Raw genomic sequence first — 7,230 nt, forward strand, 5'->3', positions numbered from 1 at the left:
CAGCATTTGTGTCTTTCCCTGCTCCTCTATCGATAGTCAAATACATTGTCTTTATTCACCACATTTATATTTGCATATAAATACAATGATACATATACAGTTTAAACTTTTTTTTTAAAAGTTCACCTACCTGATTTCAGTATTATTGAAAAACAGAAATAATTATTAAGAAATTATCTAGTGTCTTATATCTGATATAAACTAACATTGTATTAGTAACACAAGTGTCTTGAGGTCAAGAAAACGGATTAAAACGATATTTGATTAACTCAAGCAAATTCACAGAAATATTGGAAACCGATAAAATTGTTCTGGTTATAAAGTGTAATGCAAAACTTTGCGGTTTAAATCTCACAACGGTGTGAAAGGCCTAGCGCAGTAGCGGCGTTAAACACACGGATAAGGTCAAGATATCTAACAATTGTAGGTGTACTTAGCAAAGATCAGTCTGTTGTGTCGTTAGAATATATTATGAATATTTGTACCTTTATTTTCATTTCAACGTTTTAATGAACACTGCTACAGAATTTGTCTTAGTGGCATTCAATGCAATATTTTATTAAAAGATAACGCGGTGGACTGTTTGAGTAATACTCTCATCTGTCACAGTTACTGTCGAGATTTCCCCGCTTACGGACATCCGACTACACAGAACCTGTAAGTCTGTCTTTGAGTTCAGTTTACTGTCGGTCTTTGCTTTGTGTATACGTTGCGTGTGTGGAAAGATTTCATGTTCCTGATCAGTCTGCTCCTTGGATATATTAAAAGACTCTGTTTGTTTGTAATTCGTGTCTTGTCTCATCGTTCCAGCACCAACCTGTAACAACTATGTAACTGACAAAAAAAATAATATTTAGGCTAAACAAACATTTACAATTCTGGAAAATTAAGAGAACTAAGATATGTTAAAAAATGTTTTCTTAAAGAAGAAGAGATTATTACGTCAAACATGACAAGCGCGTAGTTGCAGTTGTACCTGTTTCCTGGAACAAAAATCTAAAAGACAAACACAACAACTGAATAAAATGGTCTGAATCATCCCTTTCGCTTAAAATAACTGTGATTTATTTATTAATGGCCTGTTTAGAGATGCGTACAAAGACAATAGTGTTTCCACACCATCTTCAACTTGTAATGTGTAACTTTATGTGTTTTTAAATAAGATAGACGTACATGTAGCAGAGGAACAGTAGGATTGGCGATTAAGATTTTGTAGCCAGATTGGGGGAAAAAAGCTCTGAAATACTTCACAATCTCAGTTTAAACACTTTCTTGTAGAAGGACCTTAATTTAATTCTCTTATACTGTACTAGTTCTTGTTTTCCTGCAAACACTCGCAGCATGTTTGACCTGAGAAGTCTGAGAATAGTCTTCGTCTAAAAACTGTACAAAAACAATGACAAAGGTATAACGTAGTGGGCGGACAATCAAAATCAATATTAAAAAACTTCCACAATAGTTCAGAAGAGAGGGTTTCAGTATTAGGTATTTGTTAAACTGATCCATATTTATGTTGTGCAGACATATTTCTTGCATAAAAGACTATGTCTAAAACCTTTTCAATGTGGAGCAGTATAGTGTTATGTTTCTTAATTGATCGGGTTACAAAAAGGTGCCATATACCTCTAGCAAATCTGACAAAAGCAATGCTGAATGCTGATGGCTCTCATAGAGAAGGACTCGCCTAAAGACAAATACAATCCAACAAACAAGATGTGAACAGAGTCATCCGTAATCCTGATCATTTGATGACGGAAAATGTCAGTTGTAATAGATCAAGAGCAGGATTTCTGTATTCTGGATGCATTATGACACTTTTCTTACATGATGTGTAACTGGGTAACTAGTCTTATTGAATTGATGATCGCGCTTGCGGTCTTATTTGGGGTTTGTAAATGTAGGGGAAAAGCATGGATGATAAGATTTACTCTATATCTATGTGGGTCAAAAATAATAACCTAAGAAAATGGCCATTAACAGTTGAAACAAGCTCAGCTGATACAATTAGAAAAAGATTAACATTTAGAAAAAGCAATAAAAAAACACGGTACTCATGCAGAAATATTAAATAAAATATGTTGAAGGAATATAAAATGTGTTTTCTTTGTTCGGTTGAGAAGCCTCACCTGGTTCTCCTCTCCAGTTAAAAACATCACTTTCTTAAAACCATTGTGTCTAACATACTTGGTAGCATGATTGTCATTTTTATTATGTACAGTATTGACCACACATTTATCAGACTGATAAAAGTAGCAAATAAATATTAACAGTAAAATCATATACATAAAATGCTGCATATTGTATACAAGGTTTTAACATTCACCTCACATTGGGAGTCTGTTGTGGCCAAATGCTTTTTAATTCAACTTTTTAAGAGCAATGAACTATTCTCAGGAGAGCCACTGAACCACAGAAGACACTCCTCACATGTGTTGTTTGATTCAAGCGTAGTTTACAACTCTGAAAAGTCAGTGAGTATCTGAAAGAATTTGTGTCAATGTGACATGAGATGCATTTGAAAAGTAGGAGCACAGCATTAAGTGCAGAACTAGATCATAGATCCACAGGATGTCAGATATTGGGCTCAGGATACTCTACGATATGGACACTTTTTAGCCTTTAAAACAGGACTATGTTTTGAAATATAATAAATATAACATTTTCTAAAAGATACACCTAAATATAGAGATTACCAGCTCTGCGTCTGACACAAGCTCCTTCGCATACATTTAAAACAAATGAAATATTATCTAGTTAAAGACTTTGACAACATGTTTTATTGTGTGTTTGTGAAGGGAATAAACATTGAAGATTATGTTTAAAATAAGAAACATTAGGAAACTAAAGCGATTGAAACCTAATACAAATTGTTCTTTAGTTTAAATTTAAGCAAGAACCACCGGACATCGTCTGTAGGGAACCTCTGTCTTAGAAAAAAGGTTAGCAGACTTACATCTCAGATCATCTGGTCTACTAGTCATCCATCTCCCCTTCGATCTGTGTGAGGATCTGAAACAGACCATCAGTTTCTCATTGTTTTGTTTATATTTCAACTTAAACATTTTTGTAAATCTTTCATTCACAGAATGGACATCATTGTTTGCAGAAAAATGTAAGCCATTTTTATATTTTTATGATCACCTAAAACTTTTGTAAATGTTTATTTTTATACACTATGTTACATATAATGCAACTGTATTTATTATCATCTTTAAAAGAAGCAAATTATGTGTTTTATAAGTTCAACAAACCTAAATAAATGTTAAATGTTTAAAATGTATAATGAATGATTTGTTTTGCTTGTCTTTAGTAACATGTTTGTTACACTTTTTTTTACTTGAGTCTCCTTTAGCTTCAAATGTTTATGATTTATTAGATGTATTATTATATAACATATATACTAACATAAATGTGATTTATGATGAAATGTCTTGAGTCTTAGAATAATTTAGATCACTTGCAAACAATATTTTATTAAAAAGGAAGTATGTTGATTTTTTTTTTTGTGACGAGTAGGTGTACAGTTTGTACAGTAAAAACAATAAAAAACAACAACTTTAAAAATATAACAAATTATGTTTCTATAAATTATAAATATAATTCAGACTCCGGTGCAGCAGGTGGCAGTAACTGTTCAGCTCGTTCAAACCCTCCAGAAAAACCCACGAAGAAGACGAAAACGAAAGTAACTGCGGAAAACACTCAGATAGCAAAACAAAGCTATGCTCATAGGATTTTATCCAATATATGTCCTAGAAAACATTTTATAGATACAACTTTAGCGCAGACCCTACTAATTTTAACACTCGCGGACATTGTTTTTGTATTTAATCCAATCTGTCTGAGAGATATGAGAATTATTGCTGACAAACTACAGGCCTAAAGGACAGAAAATGATCGTTTCAAATACTTATAAATGCTCTTCTTAGTGGACAAGACTGCAAATAAGTTTTCCAAAAGGGTTATTGAAAACCAATGTGTTTCTAAAGGTATTTCCGTATTTTCGCTTCTGTTTTTTTGCTGTTGTTGTGTGATGCGAAATCGAAAGTATGTTTAAATCCGCCATTTCTCGTTAAGACCATTTGTTTATTCTACATGGCAGTGCATTTGTTCATAACTGACTTTATTTGATCCTGTGTTTTGTGTTGCTGCTAACTCCAGATATTTCTTGATCTCATTAAGGATCATCATCTCCAGGTCAAACTGAACAGCAGATAGTTTTCTCAACCCAGTGCTGATCTCTGGCAGTTTATCTGCAATATGTCAGAGGAGCGAGGAAAGGACTCTCCGTCTGAGATGAGTCTCTCACACAAACAGAGGTAAGACTGAGTCTGTTTTCAGACAATCGTTTTAAACACTGCTGGACTTTCACATGTTTGCTCTAAAAAAGCTTTGCTAAAATAACATTACATATATTTAAAAAGTAGCCAATAGATTATAAATATCTGAGAACTGAAAATCAGAATCATAATTTACAGTCGCTCTTCAGCATTTGATATGTAGATACTTGAGTAAATTATTCCACATCAGTGATTTAGTTTTTAGGTCATAAATGTATATTCAGACATTTAGAAATGACCACACACTTAATTTAAAGGGGTCATACGATGCTTCTTAATGTTTTCATTTTCCTTTAGTGTGTAATGTATCTGTTTGTGTAAGATCTTCAGAGTTATAAATGTCATAGTCTCCTGCAAAGTGATTTATTCTCTCTAACAGAGAACACTGATCCAGAAATGACTAAAATACCTTGATTGAAGTCCAGATATTACTTTCACAAATGTATGCATCACAATGTGAAATATTAGCGTATTAGCGAGTTGTAGTGTTGTCGTCATGTTGTGGAGACGCTGTGTGTTTGTATGCAAAAGTAAACCCGCTTTGTTTGGAATCAGTGGTTAAGATTTACTGTATTCATCATGCTGTTCCTGAGCCGTATGCAGTGCATACACAACTGAGCTATACACACCTAAATAAATTGTACATGAAATACAATAAACCACACCTAAAAAAACAGTTTTTATATGTTGGCACTTCAGGACATTAAGTTGTTACGGTGAAAAATAAAAATTATAATTTTATGAGATTGTATCTGAAAGGTAAGAGAGTTGCAAAATGAAAGCTTAACACTGTGAAAGGTTCAGCTCAGACTTGGACTCTGTATCAAATGGATAATTATTACGACGACATTGTTACTGTTATTGTAACACCCAATCAACAAAGTGATGAACTTTTAAAATAGTGTCATATGGTCTCTTTAACTGAAGTATGCTAACAGAACTGTGTAGCACTGACATTTCTGCTCTCAAAAAAGAAAAGGTTGTCTTCAATTAGATCAGAAATGCTTTACAGATATTGTGAAACAAATGTGAGTCTGTAAACAAGAATGACTGCTATCTTTAAAGCTCTGCAAGTGTTTCTGTGAAGGACTAGAGAGAATGAGTGCCAATATAAAACATGGATGAACCTCCTGTAGTAAAGTTTTTCTCTCTGCATCATTAGTGTAAGATCAGGCTCACATGTGTCCAGCTCTGTGTCTGTGAAGAGTGACCGCTCAAAGGGTAAAGTACCAGACTTCAGTGGAGAAACAGCATCACAAACCATACGGTATTTGATGTTTCTTATTTTTTCTTTACACATGTGTTAGAAAGTGTATAATTATCATTAAACTTTATAGTTCATAAATGTATCAAATATTGTTTTTCCTTTTGCTAGAACATGTTTACAAGAGATTTTAGTCATATTTCCCCAGAAATGCAATAATTTGATTTATTTTATTGAGCAGCAGGCTTCAGAATGAAACCTTAGATCCAGATTTCCAGACTAACAGGAACGACAAGGACTTTACAAACAGTTTCCTACAGGTTTTCCAGGTAATAAAACACATCTTCATGAATAATTAATAAACATGACAAACAAATGTGTTATTGAATAATAGTGCAAGAGAAATGTTATTTCTAATTCTTCTTGACCATTACTTTTTAAGAACCCATAAAATAAGAATGTATTATTAATACTGACAGCTAATTAACATTAGTCTTAAACTGATTTTTTACAAACATTTTTAATTATTAAAAAAATAGTTTTTATCAAATATGGATGAAGATTTTTTTTCTTTCATTTATTTTTTTCTTGCTTTGTAGGATCTTGAGAGCATCATAATCACATTTCTAAAGAAAGAACTGGACAAGTTTAAGAAAATATTACAAAAAGAGGACGTGCAATACTTTGTGAAGGATTTTAATGAGAACAGATGCAGTATCAGAGAAACAGCTCTTGATCTCACACTCTACTTCCTGAGAGAGATGAAGCAAGATGAAGCTGCTGATACTCTAGAAGGTAAGAAACTCATGATCATCTGTCACATTGTCACTTATAAATGTAGGAGAGAAAATTACAATATTCTGTAATTTTATTTCTGTTTAGATGAGCTGCTCTTCATTCATCAGTTAAAATGTAGCCTAAAGAAGAAATATCAATGTGTGCTTGAAGGAATTGCAAAGCAAGGTGACTCTACACTTCTGAATAACATCTACACAGATCTCTATATCACTCAGGGTTGTAGTGAACAGGTCAATACTGAACATGAGGTAAGACAGATTGAAGTTGCTTCCAGACGTCATGAATCAAAAGAAATACAGGTTGAGTGCACAAATTTGTTTGAAGCACCTGAACAAGACAAGCAGATCAGAACTGTACTGACAAAAGGAGTTGCTGGCATCGGAAAATCAGTCTCTGTGCAAAAGTTTGTTCTGGATTGGGCCGAAGGAAAAGAAAATCAGGATATCAGCTTCATATTTCCTCTTCCATTCAGAGAGATGAACTTAAAGGAGAAAGAAAAACTAAGTTTGATGGACCTTATAACTCAGTTTTTTCCAGAGTCAAAAAATCTGAACCTTACAAGAAGGAACCAAAAAGTACTGTTCATTCTTGATGGACTGGATGAATGTCGACTTCCTGTTAACTTTAAGGATAATGAGACGTTGAATGATGTAACTTCACCAGTCTCTCTGGATGTTCTCCTGACAAACCTCATCAAGGGAAATCTGCTTCCTTCTGCTCTCATCTGGATCACCACCAGACCAGCAGCTGCCAGTAAGATTCCTCCTGACTGTATCGACCGGCTGACAGAGATACGAGGATTCAATGATGCACAAAAGGAGGAGTACTTCAGAAAAAGAGTCACACAGGAGAATCTGGCCAAAGAAATCATTGATCATGTTAAACAAT

Source organism: Garra rufa, chromosome 7, assembly GCF_049309525.1.
Source record: "Garra rufa chromosome 7, GarRuf1.0, whole genome shotgun sequence".
NCBI classification, from domain to species: domain Eukaryota; kingdom Metazoa; phylum Chordata; class Actinopteri; order Cypriniformes; family Cyprinidae; genus Garra; species Garra rufa.